Source organism: Engystomops pustulosus, chromosome 3 (assembly GCF_040894005.1).
Source record: "Engystomops pustulosus chromosome 3, aEngPut4.maternal, whole genome shotgun sequence".
In the NCBI taxonomy this organism is placed as follows: Eukaryota; Metazoa; Chordata; class Amphibia; order Anura; family Leptodactylidae; genus Engystomops; species Engystomops pustulosus.
In genome coordinates, this window is record NC_092413.1 from 185,047,244 (window position 1) to 185,073,763 (window position 26,520).

General features: G+C 41.2%; 1 protein-coding gene across 3 annotated transcripts in view; it reads right to left on the minus strand.

Annotated features, from left to right (window-relative positions):
* Positions 1–26,520, minus strand: part of KLHL24 (kelch like family member 24) — a 59,394-nt gene that overhangs the window by 18,237 nt on the left and 14,637 nt on the right. For 2 of the 3 annotated variants that reach the window (XM_072143285.1, XM_072143287.1), the window contains exon 2: positions 20,217–20,320. The exons of the other annotated variant lie outside the window; for it this stretch is intronic. The gene's annotated coding sequence lies outside the window, so the exon portion shown is untranslated. The remainder of the gene's footprint in view (positions 1–20,216; positions 20,321–26,520) is intronic. 3 annotated transcript variants of the gene reach the window in all.

Genomic DNA, 26,520 nt, shown 5'->3' on the forward strand with positions numbered 1-26,520 from the left:
ACATCAAAATATAACAAATACCAGCATTTAAAGGAAACCTACCACTTGAAGTGGCAGGTTTCCGATGGCAATACCGAGCACCAGCTCAGGGTGAGCTGGTGCCGGAGCTTATTTTAGTTAGTGTTTTAAACCGCGGTATCGCGGTTTAAAACACTTTTTAAACTTTATAGCCGGCTCATGGAGGTACGCGCTCGGCGCTTACCATGCGCGCGGCTCTCATTCACTTCCTATGTAGCTGCGCGCACGGTAAGCGCCGAGCGCGTACCTGCCTGCGCCGGCTAGAAAGTTTAAAAAGTGTTTTAAACCGCGATAGCGCGGTTTAAAACACTAACTAAAATAAGCTCCGGCACCAGCTCACCCTGAGCTGGTGCTCGGTATTGCCATCGGAAACCTGCCACTACAAGTGGTAGGTTTCCTTTAAGACTTTCTATTTTTGACAATATGTACAAAAAATAGAAAATTGAAAACACAATTCTTATTTAGAATTAGTTTGGCAGCTATCATGAAAACATCATATCTTCCCCAGAGAACTACAGGATATCTGAGAACTTGATAGTTAGGAAAGTCCTGTGATCACAGCAGAATAGGAACTCATAGATATTTCATGTATCCTAGCAATGGTTTTATCACCTCTTATTAGGAATACATACTCATTTTACCATAGTATAATGAGGTCAGAAGGAATAACCCTCGGCAGAGCTTGCACTCGGCCAACAATAACTGAAGACATATATAGCGGGAAGGTATGAAGTAAAGGTCTGCAGTATGAATAGTTGGACATCGAATGCAAATTGTATTCAAAGGTTTTTGGGGATCTAAGAGAAGTGTGAAGTTTGGATTTTTCTCTAGAGCGAAGCTTTTATGCCACATTTACAATTAACATGTCAGCTTTCATTTTATCACTGATGAGGTAATGGATGTCTTCAGACTTTCCCAGCTGCAAATACTCTTTACATTGGACAATTTCTCATGAGTAATCATACACTAAATACCACACGTACCACTAACATGCCAACTTTTATTACTCTCCATTTTAGACATCATATTGGTTGCCAGTTCATAGAAATTCACTGTTATATGCACCAGTTTTTATATAAATCCACCTGACTTAACTTTTTTTAATTTGCGAGGTTTAGAGTTTCCAGACATGATGGGACTTGACAGAAAAGTGTTTTGCCAGTGAAGAACGTTGTGGCCTTGTCAGTTCCTCAGATATAGAAGTATTGTTCTAATAACACCTCCACAACGACAAGTTATAACTCGCACTAGAGACATTTCCTGGCTTCACATTTACAGCTCTGAACAATTTTATTAAATAGGGTTTATCAAAAACCTGCATATACAACATTATGTGCCAAATTATCATCCGTCTCTTAAGACTTAAAAGGGATGAATGGACATTGATTTTTGTCAGAAGAAGCATCAATGGCACTCTACAAAGCGTATATAACCAATGCCCATCTATTTGTCACAGAGGTGGAGCAGATATACTAAAACGGTCTAACAGTTAGACTAGACAGTCATGTTGCCCACCTGCAAGTTTACTCCGACAAAATTGCTCTGTGCACTGGAAGGATTTACCTGAACGGTACATGTCTAGGCAAGTGCCAAGGCCCAGAGCTGCTGGGGGCCTACATAAGACTGTACATAAGGAATCCATGGGGTGAGGTGGCTGTATCTAATGACTCCATGAATAAATCCAGGGGGGCTTATATAAATAACTGTTTGGGATGATAAACTAGGGAATATTTTAAAGAACAGGAGACTGTCTTAGTTTCTTAATTTTTAATGTCACCACATGAGTTCACTGCAAAGGGGCCCACAGAGGCTCTGTCACCCAGGGGTCTACTGAAAAAAGCAGCCGATCCTGAATTTTAGGATAAATTTATGGTGCATTTTGTGTAGTATACAGTTGCCAAGATGTTTATACCAAACTACCTATTGTATGTACTAGTAGTACTTCTATAATTTGCTAATTTATGATTGGTTATGTGGGAAATTATAAGCCAGTTGCACTGTATAAGCATCCTGTGTTTCCACTTACTGTCTATGAATACAGATTTGAATCTGCTCTTTTTGAGAATTTGTTAATCTGCCAAAATATTTGGAATTGTGGACAAATGCTATAATAGTTAAATCCCCTGCCTCCCATGGCAGGGTGGGATGCCCCAAGCATTGTAAGTTGTTGGGATCTAAGAGGTCTACTTTATCATACACATGGAGGTATTAGAGGTTCAAGTGCTGCACTACATTCATGCAGCCAATTAATAGGTTTGACTGTCTTAAACTACACCAGATTTATCACCCATTATCAGAAACTGGAATAAATGCCAAAGTGAATCCCATTCCTAGCAATTCGCCCAACTCCTCCTTTAACTATTTTAGTCTTGTGATTTAAATAAAGCTGTGGCCTATTTGACACAATACAATGAAGTGTTTTGTGTTTATTTATACCCGACACAATGTTCCCCCTTTTCTTTTGAGCTGTTATGACGAAGTGAGGGTCCATCCTATATCCAAAAGTCATGCCAAAGTTAGGTTGTGATGCAGTATAAGTCTAATTTTGTCTAACATTTAGACACTTTTGATAAATCTGCCCTTTGCTATCCTCCTCCGTCCCCCCTTTACTACCCCAACACATCTGAACGTCTCCATCTTCCCTTTTTTTTCTTTCTCCTTCATTCAGTGTGCGCTCCACTTTCAACGACTTTGTTTTCTCTTCCTCTATACAGTCATTTCATTTTGTTATGCATCATGTGCCTGAGAATGTTTTTATTCTTACGATTGTCATCCATGACCCACCATGCTGCTTTGTGTTGTATGATGGATTTCTTTTGCACCGTTAGTACTCTAGTTTTGTTTGTACTTTTTATTTACCTTATTTTTTTTATAAATGTAATAAAATATAGATTAGACATGAAACCAATGCCAATGAGTTGATGGTGAAAGTTGGGAGCAGTGAAAGGTCCTATTTAACGATACACTTTCATCTCTCATTGGAGCAGATTTCTGACTCACTTCAGCATTGTCACTTGCTTATATAATTCACTTATTCTGGTTCACATTTGCAGCAAGAATTTCTTTTGTGGGCAGTGATACATACAGTTGCTATGTGACACTCTTGTAACACTGTGATGTCATCTCTATTTTAAAGGACATCTATCACCAGATCATGGATTGTAAATCAAACAAATCATACAGACATACTGGTCTGTGCCCCCTCTGGCAGGATCTGCTATTCTTTTAGCTTCCTATGCCCTTGTTTTTAAGAAAAAGGTCTTTAAAAATTATGCAAATGAGTCTGAGGGGCTCCAGGCTCCATTAACTCCATTAACCCCTCAGGCTAATTTGCATAAAGTTGCCAGATTAAAAAAAAAAACAGGATACAAGAAGTTAAAAGAGGAGCAGATCCTGCCAGGGGGGCACACGCCAGTATGTCCGTATGCTTGGTTTACAATCCTTGATCTGGTGATAGATATCCTTTAAACATGGAAAGATAGAAAGTATAGCCCTCAATATAGTTTCTTCTAGCCTGAGACCATACAGAAGATACAAAGCACAAGATAATTAATAATCAAATCTGATGGAGAAGAGAACTGTCAAAATGTAACTTTGTTAGAGAGTATACTTGAATTAAAATTGAAGAAATGCAGGATTTGCAGATTTTATCCAAGAGTTAAAAAAATACATAACAAAAACTGGTTTACAATCAGGTTGGTGTTTTTTGACCTTGTCACTTCAGTTTTCTCCTTCCTTGTCATTACTTCATTAGTTCCCTGAATAACCCGAATGAGGGTCTACATACTACATGTAACTTGCAAGTGCAGTCTGCATTGTCTTAAATGTCTATTCCTGAATTTTGAACCCTATACAGACACCATCTACATTACCGTATTATCTCAAAGGACATTTTCTCATTATTGGTGCATTTCAAAAGAGTGGGCTCCTACCCCAGTGTGTCTATATTCTGTGATTTACTTCTGTGAGTTAACCTTGTCTGATGTGAACTTGCTGTTCAATAAAATGTATGCAATTTTTTATTATTGTATTGTAAAGTTTTTCAAAAAACATGAAATGGTATTTCTCCCTCCATTCATAGTGCAGCAGCCCATGTCTTTGTTTTCAGGGAAAAGGTCTTCAGGGAACAGAAGACCTTCCATTCACCTTCTTTTGGGACACTAAACCAACTACGGGTCCTTATGGACATCGCCCTTTAGAACATTACTAGGTACCTGCTATGAAAATAAAAAACATAAATACTTACCTGGTTCTGGTGCTTCCCGAGCCTGCACAGTCATGCAGTGAAGCAGACGTACTACACTCTGGCTTTCCCAATTAAGCGGGGGTGTACAGCTGCGTCTCATGCATCTCTTCTGACCCATCTCAAGGTAAGTATATAGTTTTTTTTATAACACCCATAAGGACCTGTGGGTGGTTTAGTGTCCCAAATAGTTCTGACAAGTCCGAGATGCGGGTGTGAACTGAGCCTACTCCCCTCTCTCAATTTTTAAGCCCATGCATGTTCAGCTGATCCAAATGTGCACTCGTACAGACAAGTTGATAGGAACACTTTTAGTCTCCACTAGGAGTTAACGTTGTGATTTATAGTTTTTCAATGGAACTTACAAGGACAACTCCAGGGATGGGGGTCTGTCCATATACTTCGAAAATGACAATGAGGACAAGAATAGCAGTGTGAACAGGAACTTAGTTTTGCACTTACTTATAAAGGCTGATTGTTAACTTGACAAAGGAAATAGAGTGAGAATAAATGGAATGGAAAATATATACATGTCCACACAAACCTAACGTGTACAGCACCTTCCTCCTTACCTTGGTTAACCCCAAATCCTTTGCCTCTCCCATTTCTATAAAACAACTTCCACATTCACACAAGAACCCTGTGATCTTATCAGTTCTGCATCTATTAGTCTATGTCCTGGCGGAAGGTTATTGCTTAGCTCCTCCAGGCCATGAGCTGCACCTCAGCTTAAGAAGTCACAAAACAAGGTGATCTGTAAAAAACTAAATCCCTTAACCTGTCTGATATGTATTGTAGTCTATTTCGTACATAATAACCAAGGACATCTCTTCTTAGAAAGTGAAATGCCGCCGTTCCCCTGTTAGTCTTATCTTAAGGAATATTCACAGCTGGGTGTTGGATGTGTGTTCCTGAGTGTAGGGTCATACCACTTTCAGAAGGATAATGGTAACACCCAGTTGCCAATTATTTATATTTGTAGGAGGAACAATGCAGGAATGGCACAAAGCAGAATTTGTAGAAAAAAATAATTGCTATTTTGTGGGGTATCATATAAATAGACAAGTCAGGGGAGGTGATAATGCCTAAGACTGAAACAATTCTCTGTAAAACAATAGGCAACAATATAAAAGGTCATAAAACACTAGCTAGTGACACCCCTTTATGATTCAGCAGTAGTAGCAATGTATTTAAGAAAGGTCAAACATTGAAAAGCATATACAAACCAATGTGACATTATAAATCCCTGTGAATATGAATGGTGATATTATATTGCAATTAGAAAATTGCATTAGAAAAGTATTACTTGTACATAATGAAACTTAAACTTAGAGATGGATGTAAGGAGCATTCCATCACACAGTGGGGCTTATTTACTATGGGTCGTGGATCGCACTTTTGTCGGACTTTGCACCGTTTTTGGGATTTGCTCAGCTTTGACAGGTATTTACAGGTGTCTGCACTGGGATCAGTCTTTGGCGCTGGCTTTCATGCGTCAGAAATCGGGGGGGGGGGGGGGTGAGCACTGGACGAACTGACAGATTCGGACTGAGTGCAGGATTTAACTTTCAAATTGTGTCGCAAGACAATGCACTTACATGCACCAGGAAGAAGAAGGTAAACTCCGCCGGACCTGAGCGGGGAAGCTACAGATGCAGGATATCGGGCGCACACTCTTAGTGAATCGCGGCAGCTGTGCATTATCGTCAGACAAAGCACTTTCGTGAACTCGGCATACCGGTAAGTAAATTTGCCCCAGAATGTGTCATAAATATCTAAGGTCTTACCTCTGAGACCAAGACCCAAGTGTAGTCTAATGCCCCCTCTGCTATGACTGGTGTGAATTGGATGGACATATGACTCTTTAGTTGAGATCAGATGTTAGAAAACCATTGTGCTGGAGATACAGGGACCCCCATCTATCTGACACTTATGAATACGTCAGCCATTTGTGGGTATACCATAATATATATGACTATATCCCCATGCTTCCCTTTCCACGTTGGTTGGTAAACCTTGTTTATGTGTAAATAGCCAGGGCACTTCAAAGCCATGTGTCCACAGCACCAGAAGGGCCCGGTACCCTCCCTAAATTCATCCCCTGTTTTGTGAGTGGATGAGGGTGGTGGAAGGTCCCCTGACAACTTGCAGCCCATCATCATAATTTTAACTTGACTTTCCCTTTAAAATACAGAAATACATACATTCATACATATAGAAGCCCTTGACATGACCTATTATTTTCTTTCCAATTGTTCTATGGCCACCCATGAGTTGTCCTTAGCAACAACTACATTTCTGACCTCATCATCTCACCGCCTGCAGATACTCTTAGACAATATTTACTAGTCACTGGTGCAGAACATGTATGTTAGCATAGCCCAAACAATGGCAAGGGAAAAGATTAACCGCTTAGCGGCCAGAATGAGGAGATGACATCTGGCCTTACCGAGATCAACCAATGAAACCTTATCCTGATTACAATAAACATCTCCTCTTATGAAATCTACCACTTAAAAGTGTAAAAAACAAGCCCCGGGATCGAGATGAAGAAGTAAAGGGGAGTATGTGGTAGATTTCATTTAAATGACTCTATAAAGTCAAAAACCCTTATAGCGCCAGGCCCTGGATGTATCTTATACAGTAGTAGTAGAGTTATTTGCTATAAAGATACAGACATATTTATGGAAATTAATGTAAAAATTAAGCCCTGAAAATAGGCAAGAAAATTTACTTAAAGGAAGGCAGATTCGAAGTCTACACCTATGGACTCTCAATGGGCACCAATTTGGGAATCCTTGAGTAAAAAGTTGTTATACACTGGAACTTGGTCCCCATGAGACTGTTCTCTTCTTTTATACTCCAATAAAGAAAATTTAATGTAAATTAAAAAATAAAATAAAAATATTTTTTATCTGTTAACTATTTCTCATTTCATTATCAATCTTGGAGATTACCTGGCCCCCTATCACCTTCACCTGACCTCCACCCCCTTCGCAGCCTGTTAACGCTTCTGTCTACGTTATCTTTCATCAGTTTTCCCTTCACGGTGCCTGATATTCCTCTCGGTCAACACGTTCATAGATTCCTATCAGTGCATTTGTTTTTTCAGTTCACGTTTTGTGAACCCACTGTACAAAAGAAGAATTTTCCTTCACATGTTTTCTTTATGAACATCAGCCATCGCAGTATCACAGCCGATCAGGGTGAATAAAGATCCAGGTCCATCAAGTCCAACCTATAATCCTACAGCGTTGCTTCAGGGGAAGGTAAAATCCCATGTGGCTAATACCAGTTGACTGACAACTCTTGGCTATGGCACTCCTATAGACAGTGAATGAGAATGTCAGAGATAGCCGAGTGCCATGCTTTGCAATATCTGACTCTCCCATAGGATTGAATGGGTTAGCAGACCACATACATGTCCTCCAGCGTCATCAATTAGTGAATGACTACTCCATTCTCTGGATCGTGCGAGTTCTGGTTCTCATGATAGGTGGAAGTCCCTACAGTCAGACCCCCACCTATCAGATTGCTATCCTGTGGATAGAAGGAAAAACTCAATGGATTTGTAGATGAAATGAATGTTGTGGTCGGCGCCTTCGGGAATTCATGTTAGCCGTTATGGATTAAAAAATCGAGTTCTTTTATTATAAACTAAGCAACGTGTATCGGTCCAGGACCTGGATTTTTGTGAGGCATATCAATCCTGTGGATAGGGGGTAACAATTATACTTGGTACTACCCCTATAAATATGCCCCCCATGAGCTAATGGACTCCTATCCGCCATGGATGCCCATATTGTTAGAAAGAAAAGCTGGCACAGATGATGAAAGTTCACAAATTCCTGTAAATTCTTAGACAAATATAATAGGTGGGGGATAGAACATTTAAGGACAATACGACAAGTTCAGTCAGCTCTATGTGTCAGGCGCCAAAATGTGGCGGCGTCTCATCATTTATCTCCTAGGATGAGTCATACATATCATTATAGAGGTTCCATTATAGGGTAGTATATTATATTAGAATGTATGCTTCTAATGTTGCAGATTTTCTCAGAATGTTTTAGATAATTTTTTGGCAACCCAAAAGGTATCTAAGCATCTAAGCTAAGGAAGGGAGTCATACTCCTTAAGGAGATTCCCTTTAGAGGCCACCCTTTCAAGGTACTTTACAGTCTTATGGACAATGCCAGGGGAGAAACTACAAGGTAACAGCAATAGTAGCAACTATGGGGCCTGCAGTGTCAGGGGGCCCCGGCATGCTGCCTAACACACTAAAGAATGGAGAATGTGCACCATTTTATACATGTTATGCTGAAAATTGTACAACTTAATAAGTATCTAGCAGTGTACATGTTCCACTCTTCCACAGTACACCTAACTCGGAAGCTCAGATAAGAAATGTTGTGGGAAAGGAAGGGGACAGCAGAGAAAAATGTCTTATCTCTACTCCCTGCTATCTATGTGCACTCTGTGTGTGTGTGTATGTATATATGCTATATGACTCTATGTGGTACTCTATGTGTGTGTGTGTATGTTACTTGGATATGATATGGTGTGTGTGTGGTGTGTATATACTGGTTGTTGTGTATTTACTGTTCTTTTTATGGTATTGTATGTGTATATACCCCTGTTTCCCCTAAAATAAGACATCCCCCGAAAATAAGACCTAGTACAATTTTATTCAGGCTTAGAAATATAAGGCCTCCCCTGAAAATAAGACCTAGCAGCAGTCATTGCAGCAGCTCCCCCCGCGCCATACATTAGTATTAGTAAATCTTGTAGATGCTGTAGAAGGTTGTGACATGGGAAAGATTTCATGGAATTAAATCACTGGCTGTTGTGCTGCAAATGTGATACCAACAGCTACCAGAATAAGAAGGGTCATTTATGGAAAGGGCTTTTACTAAACATGAGAGATTGGGGCCCATGATTCTAATAGAAATGGAGTCACAAGAAATACAGCATGAAATTCAGAGTTTGGAGAGTCATAAGGACGTTAGAAAAGTTGATTTTTTTGTTTAATGATAAATGTAAATTCTTGTTCATGGAAAAATAAGACATCCCCTGAAAATAAGACCTAGCGCCTCTTTAGGAGCAAAAATTAATATAAGACACTGTCTTATTTTCGGGGAAACAGGGTATATATGTGATGTGTAGATGGTATCTATGTGTCAGCATATGTTATGTGTATATACTGTATGTATGTATTTGATCTGTTACCACTGTGTGCGTTTATAAGATGCATATATACTGTATGTATACATAGACATATACAGTGTTTATATTTGTGCATAAATGTGTATGCATGAATGTATAAACGTGATTTTATTAATGTGTATAATTGAAGAACTATTTGTATGTATAAATGTGTGTATTTTTAAAGCACATGTGAACGCATATAAATATGTCAATTTTTTTAGGTGGTAGGGGGCCACATTCAGAAAGATGCTATGGGCTCCACTGGGTATTCTAGGTAAGAAATAATAAAATTTTTCAGGTTGGGAAAAGGAAAATTTCAACATAATGGGGCACATTTACTTACCAGTCCCGAGCGCGTTCCCCGAACCAGAATGTCATACTGGAATGCACTGTGCCGTGATTCACTTAGATTGTGCACCCGATTTTCTGCATGTGTCGCTCATAAGTATTTCACAATGTAAGATCCAATTTGCTGCACATGGGCTTAGGCTCAGTTCACACTTGAGTTAGGGCTTTCTGTTACAATATCTATTTTGAGAGAGCGCAATGGGGTATTGGTTGTCGGATGCCCTCCAATCAGATATGGATGACCTATTCTATGAAAAGGTCACCAATATTAATAAGCTGAAAAATCTCTTTGATTTAAAGGAAACCTACCACCACGGATCTACCTATTAAGATAGATCGGGTGGTAGGAGCCTCTATTGGACGTGAGGATAGCTCTTTTAAGGGCTAATCCTCACATCCCCGCAATCTTTTTATAACTTTTATTTGCCTAATAGGCTAAGTTTCTAAAGAGGCTACTGGGGCGTGGAGTAGCCGGAGCTGAGGCTACATGGCACGGCTACTCCAGGCCCCAGTGGCTTCATGATCTTCCTACCAGATATCTACGTCGTGCAGCTATGAGAAGCTGCGCATCTCGTCCGCAAAGCCGGAATTCTGCACATGCGCAGTAGCTCCGGCTTTGGAGAACACCAGCATGCGCAGAACACCAGCCTGGAAGACAAGGGGCGGCGCAGCTCCTTATAGTTGCACGCCAAACATATCTGGTAGGAGGATTAAAAAGGTTATCCTCGCATCCTATTACCCTTAATAGGTAGATCAGTGGTAAGGAAAACAGAAGTCCATGGTAATAAGGCAGCAACTTATATCGGATCTTAGACTGTGTACTAGGGCAGATTATTATAAGCTTTGGCAGTACAAAGAGCTCTTAGATCTTTTAAGGAGCTGCCATAATAAATCATGTCGTATTTCCAAAGAAAACACAATAAAAGCCACTATAAATAGATAGTGTACTCCTTTATAAACAAAGCAACACCTGAATTTTACATATCAGATACTAAATTTATTCTCACTCCATAATGGAATGTAAACGATTGTTCATTATTATCAGTAATGTCAGGACAATGCCTATTGTGTTCTCCCTAGGAAGTCTATGGCCAGGAAACTGGACACATGGTAATGAGCTCCCGTGTATTTTTATACTGACTTACTATGTATAACGTGTTCATGTTTGTAGTTCACACTTTTACTTTTTACGTAATTTTAGTGAATAAAGACATTCAGCTTTCTCCGTTGCTTCTTCCGGAAGTAGTTTATTTTGTTTACTGAAGATCTTTGAAGATATAGTTGCTATTTTTTCCAGGAAAATCTATTTCCACATGAAGTGAACCGACCCTGCTCCATCAACACTGGATAAATGTTCTGGAAGTAAAAAGGCTCACTTTTGAGGACATGATATTTAGAATGCAAAATTACCCTGAAAAACAACTTTCTGTGTTTTTTTCCCGTGGGATATATAAACTGATGTTGACTATAAAATGTAAAAAAAAATCTCTAAATTTGTAAGGTTCAGGCCTCCAACTTCATTACTGTCAAAGTAACATGGTCCTGGGTCCTAGTGCTAAGAGTTTACTTCTTAAAGGGAGACACATGTCCTACAATCTTCCACCACATTGCACTCAGGGTTATTTAAGGAACCTTTCCCCATAGTTTCCTGCAAAGTTGCCTAAACATTGTATGTGTAGTAGATTTCTCACCTCTACTTATCTAATCGTTAGCAAACCTGTTCTTCCTGCCCTAAATTGTCCATGGATTATGATTTAGATGATATTAAACTTGCCCTGACCTCGGCCTGTTTTCTGACCAAATCAATGCCTGCGCACTCCTATGCTGTCAAGAAAATTAAGACTAGTCCTGAGGTAGTGACCCGATAGGTCACCAAGTCCATATCCCTGTACAAGGGTTACAAGGAGGCACTTTCCCAATACCCACAGTAGGTAGGCTTCGGAAACTGAGGTAAAACTGAATCACATGCCCTCAATTGTGACTGGATTATGAGTAGACCTGCCTGACCTTGGCTTCTTTTCCGAACAAACCTGTGCCTCATTAATAATGTCTCCTTACATGTGTGGGTCAGCCGTCAAAAGATTCATACTAGTCGTGAGGTAGTGACCCGGTGGTTCCCCAGAGCAAAGTTCAGATGCCTGTATAGTGGATACAGGGGGGTACACAATGCATATAGTAGGTGGGTAAAACTGAGTCACTGAGAAATTCTGGTCTCTTACATCTTCAGAGAAGAAAAACTATGAAAACAAAGTGCATTTACTGAAAATACCTACAAAACTCAAGGTGGAAAGTCAGGATTGAAGAACTGATACGTCCCCATCATTTACAGTTCATGGATAGTTCAGGTACATAGTCACCTGCTTTCTACTCAGTACAAAGAAGCCTGTCAGGAGTTGTAAAAATACTGGAGCCATACCTAAAAAAAGATAAATAGTGGTATTCTGGGCTAACAAAGCGCCTCACATGTCATAAGCCGGCACACAGCAGACATCTGCGCCTCTGTGTCTTCATACTGTGTGTCTTATACCCTGAGGTGATAACAGTCTTCACAATTTACATAACTGAATGGCACACAGGAAAATTTCACTTTACATATTGTATGATTGGCAAGGAACAATTATTTCTATTTGCCAACAAGAGAATCCAAAAAGTAAAGACAATTACTCTCAAACAACTGAGTAAATGGGGTTTGAGGTTTAGTACCACACATGGCCACATGTAGAGGGGCTAGTGCAAATCCCCATTTATTTCTATGGGCTATGATTTCCATGGCGCCATGTAAGAGCCAACTTCTTGATCTGCAAATTTTGGAGCTGGTCCTATTCCTGCCCATGTATGTGGCTAAGGCAGTCATCCCTTTTGTCATAAGTCCATCAGTGGACCTCACACAGGCCTCAAACATTGAACCATGGGTTACAGTTATGAAGATAGCCGAGGAGATAAATTGGGACCCCAGAACACAGAGGTCCGCCAGTGCTTTAGGTGAATAGAACATGCTTGGCCAACACCCAGATTTTCTTCCGGGAGACTTCCAATCCCATAGATTTGGATATACTGGTGGTCAAACATGTACACCACCAAGAAGAACTTGTGGACCTCTGATATTTCCCGCAATCAGATCCCCCACAATCAATCATTTATCACCTATCCTATGAATATGTGTTACTAGAACGAGACCCCTTTAAACGTGTTCCTATTCCTAGGAATACATATGTGTGATCAATGGGGGTCTCTATACAGTGCTGTCAGCAGTTTCAGGAGTCAAAACTGCTCACATCCAGTCACTTTATAGGAGTATTCCATATTTTTTTAAATTAATAACAGATTGGCAGGTGTCTGACACCCCCATAATCAGCTGTAAGAAGGGACTCTGGCATTTGGATGTGCTGTTTGTGGCTACCAAGCACAGCGCCATACATTGTATAGTGGTTGTGCTTGGTATTGAAGCTCAAGCCCATTTATTTGAATGGGAAGCAAACAGGCCATGTGACTAGAGATTAACGGGGCTAACATTTGTTTTCGGGTTCGACCGCACAACCTGGACATATTGCCGGATTGGCAGCTGTACAACCTATCCAGCAAACTGACGCCCCTAGCAAGTAAACATAGGTATGGCTATGATAAGCAAAGAGATGTTGCGCTACATATGCTCAGGTCACACTGCCGAACCCGAACCTAAACGTCAGGTCTGCTCATCTCTACATGTGACTGAAATCACAGGTCTTTGAAGCTAAGACGGTTCTCAAGGATGCTAATATTACTTAAAGGGGGGAGGAGGGGGCCAGGCGACAGACCCCCCCCCCCTATTCTGATGACCTATCTTGGGGAAAGGTGATAAAAATGTATTGGTATGCCCCTTTAAGAAGAATAAATACCAAAGAACATCCTGATAAACACACAAGAGAAAAAATGCAGCATAAACATTAGGTCAGACTAAGACGCCAGTTTCCTTGTAGGTTAAAAGTAGAAACAAAGCGAAACTTCCCTTCCTCTTCTTTGAATTACAAAGAAAGGAGAAAAACAGCAGAAAAAAAAACGAGCCCGGGTAACAGAAGGACGACTCAGAGATTCGTTTAACTCCCTGAGGCCTAACGTGTTGGCAGCCTGCCTGAACTCAAAGAAAAGACAACTAAAACAGTGACATACTAAAATAACCTCCGCAGCAACAGCCCAGCAATGAGCTAAGCAGTATGGAAAGCAGAACAAACACGTCCTGGATCTCCTCGCCTCTGTCAACGGAATATTCAAATAGGAAGACAATGGGGGAAGGAGAAGCCGGGCCCAAACCAAAGCAACGCACAGCAGATGGCACCACCTGAGCCGCCGCAGCCATGACTAGCAGTGCCAAAATATAATGTTATCATTGGAAATGATCCCTTTACCTGCAGGTCAGGACATCATCATGGCAGCTGTCAACAGCGCATTGTCAGCCATGAAAAATCACTCCCGCTTGTAGTGTGAGTAATTCAGTAATAACATAATAGGGATATGTTAGAGGGAACCTATCACTGGGATTGAAATGAACACTCCAGTCAAAACTAATTTATTGAATAATACAAGATTCAGGGCCTGAAGGGAGGAGCAGGACGCATTTACATTGTATTCCTAGAACCTGGAGTCCTGCTCCTCCCTTTTAGTCCTGCACAAGGTATAATTCACTGAATCCGCTGTGACTGGAGTGTTAACCAAGGACAGTGTCAGAATCACTATAAGGCTGCATTCACACGACTGGTGCCCGCCGTACCGTAGCACGGCGGGCACACGGCAGCGTGCGGGGAGAGGAGGAGAGCGCTGCTCACCCCCGCCCCTCTCCATAGGGATATATGGCGCACGGCGCCGTATGCCCTGAAAAAATAGGACATGTCCTATTTTTTCACGGGGCACGGAGCAGTACGGTGCCGCACGTGTGCGGCACCGTACCGCTCCCGTAGCGAGCCGCACGCCCATTGCCGTCTATGGGGGACGTATATCGGCCGTATATACGTCGGCCGTATATACGTCCCCCTTGCGGTCGTGTGAATGCAGCCTAAGGCAAACGTGCGGCACCGTACAGCTCCGTACTCGGGGAAAAGATCTTTCCCTGTATTACAGTGCCATGTAAAATGTATCTCTATGGAGAGGAATGGGGGCGAGCAACGCTCACCCCCTCTTCCTCTCCCCTAGGACGACGTGTGCTGCACACATTCATGTGCATGCAGCCTAAGAGGGTAAAGAAGAGTCATGCTGGGTTTTCTCCTCTATGGCAGCTGCTTAAAGTGGTTTATGATAAGGTTTCTGTCCTATGGAACATTAGTCAGGTCTAGGGGGGGATCAAGAAGGAATTCTTCTCCTTCCACATGACTCCTTTATTCATTTGTATCCATCATTCAAAGGTGTATACTAGTCTTTGTCCTGGATAACAGGTTGGCGATGGCGAGTTGTAACAGCCGGTGAATCTGCAGCACTGAGTGGCTCTGGTAAGGTCCTTCTCATTAGTTGATTTTATAAGGAAGGAGGCCATGGATAATGAATATAAAGTGCCTGGATTTTTGAGTAGGGTAAGTGTCTGGTTTAGCATGCTGGATTTTGGATGGTCAGAAGACCAATAACAGAGTGATCCATGTGTAAATAGGTAAATTACAAGGGCTTGCGTATATAAACTGAGCTGAATGTGTCACTTAAGTCAACATTGAGCAGAGAAAAATCTATTTATTACCAGAAACAGACACTGTGTTCATAACTGGTTATGGGTGGATAGCCTGGAGCAAGTGACCTGTACCTTGGCATGTGGGACGCGTTGACCTACGTTGCGAGCCATGCACACTCCACTCCTAAAGCAGCCAGATCAGTTTCCTCTTTGCAAAAACTTGGCAGGTAACAGAGGACAACAGAGCAGATATAAACAATGTAAAATAGAAATGAGGCCAGGCTGTACAGTGCCAGCTCCGTGGAGGGTGCAGCTCCTCTTACACGCTCCACATCTACATAACTAGTTTATTTACAGCTAACCCAAGCTCCGCCACCAAAACGTCAAACAAGACCCCATCAATATTACCAGATATTGTCCGTCCTTTGTGAAAACACTTAAAAAGATAAACAAGACAAGTCCTTTCCCATTTTATTGCAAAAGCAAAGTACGGAAGCTGAGCTGATAAGTCATGTTTATAGCCGGGATCATAAAGTGACAGATTTTTTATTAGGAACACAAAACCCATCAGCAGCTGATAACATTAAGGTGTCACACAGGGGTAAAGCAATAGTAGGCGGGTGCACTGAGGGGCAACAGAGAGCAAAGTGCTTGTTATATCTTATTTATAATGTGGATCTGTCATTACAAAATGCCCTCAGTACTTAAAGGGATTCTCTGTTTTCGACAATCGCTACTTTGTTAGGAAGATCCCTTGACAAGTCTTGCACAGCTGGGGATACAAATCAGCTGTAACCCAATGGGAAAGCTAGGCATTCATGTCCAACTTACCTACAGTGCCACCACCAGGACGAAACAATGCATTACACTGCACTGCATTCAAATCAATAGGGTTTATGAAAACTGCAGGACAGGATGGGTCCTCCAGAGTGGGAGACGCTCTTTGTAACTACTCTACAACAACAAGAGGAGGGTCCTGAACAGCAGACCCCCACTCAGATATAGTATATATGGGAGATTTATTATACACCCGCATAGTGTGCATCAGAGTATTACAAAAGACCTGCCCATCTGGATACATCAGGAAGCTTGGGTATCTTGAAGTATCTTATGGACAACTGTGCTGGCATACAACTCTATGCCAGGCCCCAGAGATCTTGAGACGTGAGATGGCATCTGGATCAGGGTGACCCCCTGGCAGCACATACAATATTTATCTCATTAGTGTTTCCCTTTTATCTGATCCAGATAAAGTTGCTCATATGCCAAACTCCAAGACAACACGTCTGTTCTGCTGTCTGCAAGTCATCAGTTTTAGGCCTTATTCATAAGGTTGTAATTGATAATAATAATAATTCCTTTATTTATATAGTGCACACAGATTACGCAGCGCTGCACAGAGCTTGCCAAATCAGTCCCTGTCCCCTATAGGGCTCACTATCTAATCAACCTACCAGTATGTTTTGGAATGTGGGAGGAAACCAGAGGACCCAGAGGAGACCTACGCAGACACGGAGAGAACATACAAACTCTTTGCAGATGATGACCTGGGACTTGAACCCACATCCCCAGCGCTGCAAGGTAGTAGTGCTAACCACTAAGCCACCGTGAACCCTTGGTGTTGCCGCACAGCCATGGCGAGCATATGGTGTCTCCCTGCACCATGACCAAGATGCGGCCGCTTAGCTTTCAATGGAGAGGGGAGATGTGAGGAGTGCTCACTCCCCCCCACTCTTCACCTGGCCATGTGCTACACCTGGGATCCAATCCAGGAGAGGACATGGCTGTGTGAATTAGCCTTTAGGTTACATGCACACAGTCTTTATTTTTGGACCTGTTTTAGCCATTGCTTCCTTAACAGGAAAACTCATTTGCATAAATGGTCATTGGAAAGGTTCTGTATGTGTGGAAACTCTCGCCACAATGATGATTTTACTTGGAAAGTGATTTAGGACTCCCATTAATGGGAAAAGAGGTATAAGCTGCTTCACGACACCCCTTATCTCCATCAGAGACAAATGGATTGGGCATGTTGAAATCCTATATGCCCAGTCCTTCCTAAGCTGACATCTGCACCTGGGGGAAAGTAGGGACACCCCAATACAAGTTTGGTGGCCAGTCGGCTTTGAATGTGTTTGACTTACCATATTTTTCGGACTATAAGGCGCACCGTATTATAAGGAGAACCATCAATAAATGCCTGCTAAACAACTAGGTTCATATATAAGGCGCACCGGATTATAAGGCGCACCTGATTATAAGGATGAATGACCAGCAGGTGGCAGACCTGTGCACAGTACAAGGCAGCTGTTGTCTGTAAGTACAGTTCATATATAAGGCGCACTGGACTATAAGGCGCACCTTTGATTTCTGAGAAAATCAAATAATTTTTTGTGCACCTTATAGTCTTAAAAATACGGTAATTGTTCTTCCTGATTACTGATAGCACAGAAGGATCACGTCCAAGTTTCTACGTCTTACATGTAATGATCATGTCCTTGGGGACAAGAGGAAAACAGAGAGATCTGCGAGTACACAGCAGAAGGCACGAGAGCATAAATCAGGCATATGAAGCAGATAACTAAGGTGCCTTAGGGCTGGTTAAGAATAAATAACCCTACCTAACGTTACGAAACCTTGCCCTCCCCTGTGATGCAAGCATAAGCTGGGACAGGCTGTAAACAAACACCAGGAGCCGGCACACGTGACTGGACTCAGGCAAACTCTGCCCCCGAGAGCAGCTGTGCGCCTTTGTGTACAGGTGAGGGAGGACAGGTGAGCGCCATCCAGATCACAGGAGAGAACAACAACAACTTCCTTCAAGGGCCTGTTTATAACCCGAGGGGGTAACGTCACCATTGTACTGCTGATCTCTATAGACACCCCGGAGCCACAAGAGTCTACACAATACAGTCCATACAGGAAGATTTATGTCACCATCTTACTGACTTTGTTGTTCATAGCAACCAATTATATCGCAGCTTTTATTCTCTATACTGCTTCTAAAAAATGGCATCTGCTCTGCTATTGGTCATGGTCATGGTTTACTACAGCTTCACCTGTATGATGTCATATAGAACCTCTCTGCACATTCTATATCATTTCAATGTAGTATCACAACTCTGAAACCTTGAGCCGACAGGTAATCCAGGCAGAAAACCTGATAAATAAAGTTACAGACTTTCCACTGTGTATATATTATCATATTAAACTCTATATAGTTTTGAGATTGCAAAACTCTTCAAAACGTGTCTTATAAGTAATCACATACTGATAGCACTGTGTGTGTATTATGTTATGTTACTGTGTATGTATTAGGTTACTGTGTGTATTGTGTTCTTATAGTGTGTGGGACTTGTTTTACATTACTGTGTATGTATTATGTTACTGTGTGTGTATTATGCATTATTATGTTCTGTTACTCTATGAGTAGTATGTTATGTTACTGTGTGTCTATTGTGTTGAGTTACTGTGTTGTAGTATGTTATGTTACTATATGAGTATTATGTTGTCACCATGTGTAATGTTATGTTACTATGTGTGTATTGTATTAAGTTACTGAGTACAATGTGCATTACTATATTATGTTATTGTGTGTATTGTTGTTACTGTGTGAGTAATGTTTGTTAACACTTGTATATTGTTTTGTTATTGTGTGCATTGTACTTTGTTTCTCTGTAAATTGATTTTTTTATTGTGTGTAGTACATTATGTTACTGATTGTATATTGTGTTGTTATTCTGTGTAGCGTGTTATGTTGTTGTATGTGTATATTGTGTTGCTTTTGTGTGTTGTTACTGTGTGTAGTATTTTATGTTGCTCTATGCATATTGTGTTGTTAATGTGTGTAGTATATGTTACTGTTTGTATATTGTGTTATTCTGTGTAGCGTGTTATGTTGCTCTGTGTATTTTGTGTTGTTATTGTGTGTAGTTATTGTGTGTATTATGTTACTTTGTGTATATTGTGTCGTTATTATGTATAGTGTGTTGTTACTGTGTGTAGTTTGTTATGTTGCTCTGTGTATTTTGTGTTGTTATTGTGTGTAGTTATTGTGTGTATTATGTTACTTTGTGTATATTGTGTCGTTATTATGTAGTGTGTTGTTACTGTGTGTACTATGTGTAATTGCTTTGTATATAATGTGTTGTTACTGTGTGTAGTGTTCTATGTTGCTCTCTGTGTACAGTTTTCATCACTCACACACTACAGATATATCACATGAGGCTTTAACCCAGAATAAGGCTAAAATAAAGCAGGTGTACGACTACAGGACTTTCTTTGTCTAGAGAAGGAGGGCACTGAACACCCACAGACGTGTCTATACCACATGCACAAGTTCAGTTTACATGGACTTCTCCTTTAAGCTGAACTTGTCCTAGAAGCCAAGTGCATTGTCTACACTTCTGTGCACCTCAGCAGGCTGGATGTGACCCATTACTGTAATAAGTGGCGGTTTTGGACATGTTACATGTAATTTGGGTATGGGGGATACAGTGTGTTATCCAGGGTCTCCAGGTTAGGAGTAAATTCTGTAGAATTTTATGTAAGATGCTGGAAGATTGTGTAATGTCTGTAAGCAATCGTGGGTAACGGAAATATGACCTCCATGTCCTCTCTGTAATCTGTGCCCCCCTATTGTACATAGTCCTAAGGCTGCACTGGCCACAGGTGAACTACAACTCCCAGCAATCTCTGCCATCTTGGGGATTGTAGTTACCCCATAGCTGGGGAAAGGGGTAATAAGACAAGGTGCAGTATGGAGAGTGCACTGACCTGCTCCTGCCCAGCATGGACGAGGTGTAGTGCCCGGCTCCGGCTCTGCTGTGTCAGGCAGCACAACACTGATGATACAACTTCTAATAGCACAATCCTGTCTCCTGCAAAACAAAGAGCACTGAACACATGACACTGAAGATCCAAAACATGTGACGTCACGGGGCACGGGCCAATCACTGCGCGCCGGAGGATGCCGGGAGGTGTAGTTTTCACCGGGTGGCACGTCAGCTGGTAATAGACCCTGGTACTGAATGCCGGTGCCGGCACCGAACTACAAATCCCAGAATGCGTGCCCTGGCAGGGGTTTAGCATTCCCTTCTTATTCCTGGAGCATAAAGTGTATTCTGCCTGCAAAAATACTGAATGTCAGCTATTGTTCTGTGTTGTCAGCCAGAATGAAACTACATAGTCCACGACTCAGCTGAGAGTGCATGTTTATTTCTATGGGAGAAGTGCAATAAGCAGCTGACATTTCTGCTTTCATTCATCCCCCTTTATTCTTTGGGTCAGTCCGATCAAGGAGAAAGTAAATTTATAAAGTTAAATTATGTTTCTATACCTGTAAAAATATTTTTTCGATCTTTGGAAAAAAAAAATATATATTTTCACTGTATCAGCATTATCATACAGAGCTGTGTATAGTGTCATTATATCTAGTATCAAAAGTTCAAAACAATACAGATCATGACAAGAAGTGCATATAGACACATAAGATGATACATAGTATTGTCACATACAAAGATTGAGGTCTGTAAGGCTTCTGGCTATGAGAAACTTAAGATGTGGCCTATGGGTGATGCCACACGTCCCGTTTTTAGTCCGTTGTAACGCATGCGTTTTCAGTCCATTAAAAAAAGCATGCGCTTTGGCTGTTTAAAATCTGTTTATCTATTAAGATAAACAGGTTCTAAGCAGCTAAACGCATGGTAAAGGGTGAAAATCTCTTGCGTTTTCAAAATGCATGCGCTTTTTAACGGACTGAAAATGCATGCGTTACAACGGGCGTGTGGCTTCATCTTAAAGTTGACCAACACAAGACAGAGAGAAATACCAAAGGGGGAAAGAGGTGGGAGGCAGGCCCCCGGAGAGGATGATCCAGAGCCGGGAGCTGTACTGTAAAGTATTGTTGGAAGGTTTGGAACTTTATCCAGGAGGTAAACAGGTAACGGGTGTTGTCCACCACTTTAAGCTCCTTGATGTGTTGAGTGGAGGCAAATTCTGCAAACCTTTCCTCAAGGGAGGGGGAGAGAATTGTTACAACAATTAATTCTTATATGTGGACACTGGGACCTCAAACATGAAGAGTAAGGGTGCTTCCGGAGAGTTATGGGTCCTGTAATACTGTGAATCATAGGGAGGACTGTGGTCCAGAAATATTGTAGGGAGGGGAAGCCCACTCGATATGATTCATTACTACCCTCACTAGATCCACAACGACAGTAGGTAGGTAGAAAAAAAGACTATGGAAGGTATAGTAAATAAAAGAAAACATCCTTACGCCATGGTTTCTTGCGTGAGATCTTGGTCTCTGCCGCTTTCGGCCTAGTCAGATCAGAAGTGTTGCAGTATTATGCCATTTCTTCTGAGGTAACAGCAGAACTAAAGCATTGGAGAATACTATCCATTGCAGGAACCCTAAGAAGTAGCAAAAGAGGTAACAATGGTATTTTTTCTATTTCTGAGAAAAATGAGCCCCATCAAGTATTTTGCACATTAAATACTAAAGTCCTAAAAAAATAGAGTATCAATGTCTGGCCACAGGGACTCCTCCTAGTCTCAAGAACTAAGTCCTGGAGCAAAGTAACTGGAGCATTGGACCACTGTTACAATCAGGGTGCGATCAGGGTTTGGTCAGTGAAAAATTGACATTTTTCATCAGAGTTCAATCTGCTTTCAGTCAGAGTTTGTTCAGTGTCTCAGTTTTTCACACACATTTTTTCCAATGCATTTTCAATGCGTTTTTCATGTGCAGATAACGCGCGTGAAAAGGACTCAGGACTGTGGTCTATCTTTTACACGCACAATGTGGCATTTCCACTGGCAATTGATCAGTAAAAAACATGCAATGCAAAGTGCAATGCATTTTTGATGCATCTCCATAGACTTGTATGGTGCGTTTTTCACATGCGTGACTTGCAAAAGTAGAGCATGCTACAGCAAGTAGAGATTTAAGCGTGCGTTAAAAAACATGCTTGTGTTCGTGAAAGAAAATGCAAGTCTGAAAAAACCCATTGATTATAGTGCAATGCAAGTTCTGTGCATCAAAAGCATGCGCAGAACACACACATGAAAAACGCAAGTGGGAAAGGGGCCTTATACTCCATAGCCCACATATATTATTGTGTATGCGCCAGTTTTTTGTCTAAGTTAGCCCAAATAAAAAAGTGTCTTTGGAGGTATTTATTATGTGTTTGCGCAATAATTTTGCCTGACACTTTGTAAACTGTGCACCTAGAGGGTTGTGGTAGTGTGTGTTCCTAGTTTATTGGACGCATTTTTTGCCACCAAAAAATGCGTCGTAACAGCAAAGATCACCAAGAAACAAAGGTGAAACTGTGTCACATCTTGAAAGCTGACCGGATCAACTAAGAGCAAGTGACATTAATATACAGGCGGTCCCCTACTTAAGGACACTCGACTTACAGATGACTCCTAGTTACAGAAGGGCCCCTCTGCCCACTGTGACCTCTGGTGAAGCTCTCTGGACGTTACTATAGTCCCATACTGTAATGATCAGCTGTAAGGTGTCTGTAATGAAGCTTTATTGATAATCCTTGGTTCCATTACAGCAAAAAATTTGGAAACTCCAATTGTCACTGGGGCAAAAAAAATTTTAGACTAGATCTACAATTATAAAATATACAGTTTCGACTTACATACAAATTCAACTTAAGAACAAACTGCCTGATATAATGTGCCGCAAAGTGCAGATAAGTGAGGAAACTGCATTAAGGCAGATTGCACCAAGTTTCACATATCTGGGCCCATTTGTTGAATTCCTAGAAATGGAAACTTATGTACTACCATTTTCATGTTACATATAGCATGCTAAGAAAGTGTAAAACATTATTTTGTAAGATAGAATGGACAAATGTATGTAATTTTTTTGGTGTTAAGCTTATTTTAGCATCTGGATTTGGGTCATAAATACCACATTTCAGTAGGTGTAGTCAGTTATTACTGGTTAAAGAATATGGATACATTGAAATATATGAAGGGGCGTGCATATTTTATCATCGTGCAGAGCCAGGAAGTGCTCCACTGTCGTAGCCCTGAGCGCCTCCAGTTCATTAGCATATTTTATAAAGGACTTTTTTTGGTGTAGCGGACATGAATGAAGATGAGAGAAACCCTGGCCCTTAACCGCTAAGGTAACAAGCATTGCTAAATGCGATGGTAGATGTCCTTTAATGGAAAAAAAAATTGGGTCCTAGAATGTGACAATGAAAAAAATGTATTGTTCTAAAGTTTTAAGATATGCAGGTGCTAAAAGAGTTAAAAGCTGTAGTAAATGGCTGCATAATGCTGCGTGTCACAGTTTAGATGTAAATAGCTGAGATAATACTATAACTACATTGTCTCCTTTTAGCTGATAATAACCTGCAGAATGTGTGGAGGTCCCTGAGCTGGCCTTCACAACACAGGACAGATTCAGACTGGTAAATGACACCGTCCATAAAGTGCTATAGTCTATAGTGGCCAATTATCTCTGCTGGGAAGCCAAAAGCATTTTTGGAGTTATATTGCTGATATATTTATCTTTCATGAAATGGTGAAAATCCCATAACAGTAGTTTCATATATGCCAACAATTCTTATTATTGCAAATATTATAGTATTTAAACCCAGGGCCGCATCTGCCATGAGGTGAGACGAAAATCTTGCTTCAGGCGGCAGAATGCAGAGCCCTTTAGGGGGCGGCAAAATTTCCAATTCTATGGTGGGCGATTTGGGCGCCCTTTAGTAAATCAATCAAAAGAAGTCTGCTTTGCTCCATACTATACAACGACACAGGCACGGTATGATGACAACTAGGGTGGTGAACTAAATGGGAGACTGTTTATAATTAAACTAGTGAATACTGTATACAGGGGTTGGGTTTTAATTAAACTAGGGGCGGCTGTTTATATGGTACAGAATAAGCTGGTAGGGCTGTATATGTGGCAAATTTTGTTTAAGAAGGAGAGGGTCTGTATATGGGAATTTAATTATATATTGAGGCCTTTAAATATATTTGAGGGGTTGCTGTACATGCTATAATTCCACTAGAACATTTATATACAATGAAGGGATGTTTTAAATGTGAGGTAGAGTATAGTCAGTTGTGTTGTGAGGGGTATATAATATTTCCTGGCACTATTCCCATTTTACATGAAGCCCTCGTGGAGCCTCAATGGCTATAAGTGTCTCCACACGCCTGCAAGGTGGCCTTATCTGGCAAAGTCTCCATAAGGTGAATTCTTACTTCCTGACCCGAGTCAAAAGCCTCTCAGAAGCCAAACCAGTTCCCTAAGGTGTACTGTGGAGATCCAACAGACTGAAACAGCACTGTCTACAGTTGTGAATCTTTTCCTTACTGGTTTGGTTTTACACCTGCATCATGTCATTGGGCTTCCAGAAGGTCATGCTTGATGTCAGTGGAGCTGCTTTAGAAGGTAGCTAAAAGAGGCATGGTTTTTCTTATACAACCTGGCAAACTTATTTGCATATTTTCCTGTAAACTTTCATTGCAGGCACCTTACAGCCGATCACCTTGTCTTGCCGTCAAATGTACAGTGAGTACGGAAAGTATTCAGATCCCCTTAAAAATTTCACTCTTTGTTTCATTGCAGCAAATTGGTAATACTAAAAAAGTTATTTTTTTATGTTCATTACACACTCTGCTTTTGCTAATGTATTAAACAAGAAAAACTGGAATATCACATGGTCATAAGTATTCAGACCCTTTGCTGTGACACTAGTATTTAACTCACATGCTGTCCATTTCCTTCTGATCCTCCTTGAGATGATTCTACTCCTTCATTGGAATTCAGCTGTATTTGATAAGCCCCTTTGCTCAGTATTGGGTAGAAGCAGCGTTGCAGCCAGGAGTCTTCTTGGGAATGAAGTTTTTCACACCTAGATTTGGGGATCCTCTGCCATTCTTGCAGATCCTCTCCAGTTTCCTGAGGTTGGATGGTGTTAGTTGGTGGAAACCACTTTCCAGTCTCTTCGGAGATGCTCAATTGGGTTTAGGTCCCTGCAGCTTAACCACCATCCCATAGGATGAAGCCACCACCATGTGTCACTGTTGGGATTGTTTTTGGCAGGTGATGAGCGGTGCCTGGTTTTCTCCACACATACCGCTTAGAATTAACACCAAAACACTCAATCTTCATCTCATCACCCCAGAGAATCTTATTTCTCATAGTCTGGGAGTCCTTCATGTGTTTTCAACTGTATGCAGCTTTCATATGTCTTGCACTGAGGCGAAGCTTCTTTCAGCACACTCTGCCATAAAGCCCCGACTGGTGGAGGCTGCAGTGATAGTGACTTTGTGGAACTTTCTCCCATCTCCCTACTGCATCTCTGGAGCTCAGCCACCGTGATCTTGGAGTTCTTCTTTACCTCCTTCACCAAGGCTCTTCTCCCACAATTGCTTAGCTTGGACAGCCAGGTGGAGGAAGAGTTGTGGGCTGGAGAAATTCTGTTGTAACCTTGGCCAGATCTGTGCCGTGCCAAAATTCCGCATCTGAGCTCCTTAGGTAGCTCCTTAGACTTCATGATTGTCATGTGCTCTGACATGCTCTGTGAGCTGTGAGGTCTTATATAGACAGGTGTGTGCCTTTCCTAATCAAGACCAATCAGTTGGACTCCAAGAAAGGAGTAGAACTCCTTGCGGTGGATCAGAAGGAAATGGACAGCATGTGAGTTTCACAGCAAAGGCTCTGAATACTTAAGACCAGGTGATATTTCAGATTTTCACACTTAATAAATTAGCAAAAATATAATCATTTCTGTTCTTTTTATGTCAAGGATGTGTAGTATTTGGTGGCTATTGACACTGGCTACAAAGAGCTTTAAAAATATCAGATGTTTTGTGGCACCTTGCATGTTCCTTTATCAGAGACATTCGCTGCTGATGGTATTAGTTCTTTTTCCTATGGTACCCTTTTATGCAAATCCCCAAATCAAATATTTCCTGGAAATAATAGTTCAGCTTTCTGTGCTTTTGTTCCAGGAAAAAAACACATATTGCTGCTAGTGTTACTAGGGGCTGGATTGCGTAACGTAGAGTATAAATGAATATGTTATGCAATTCC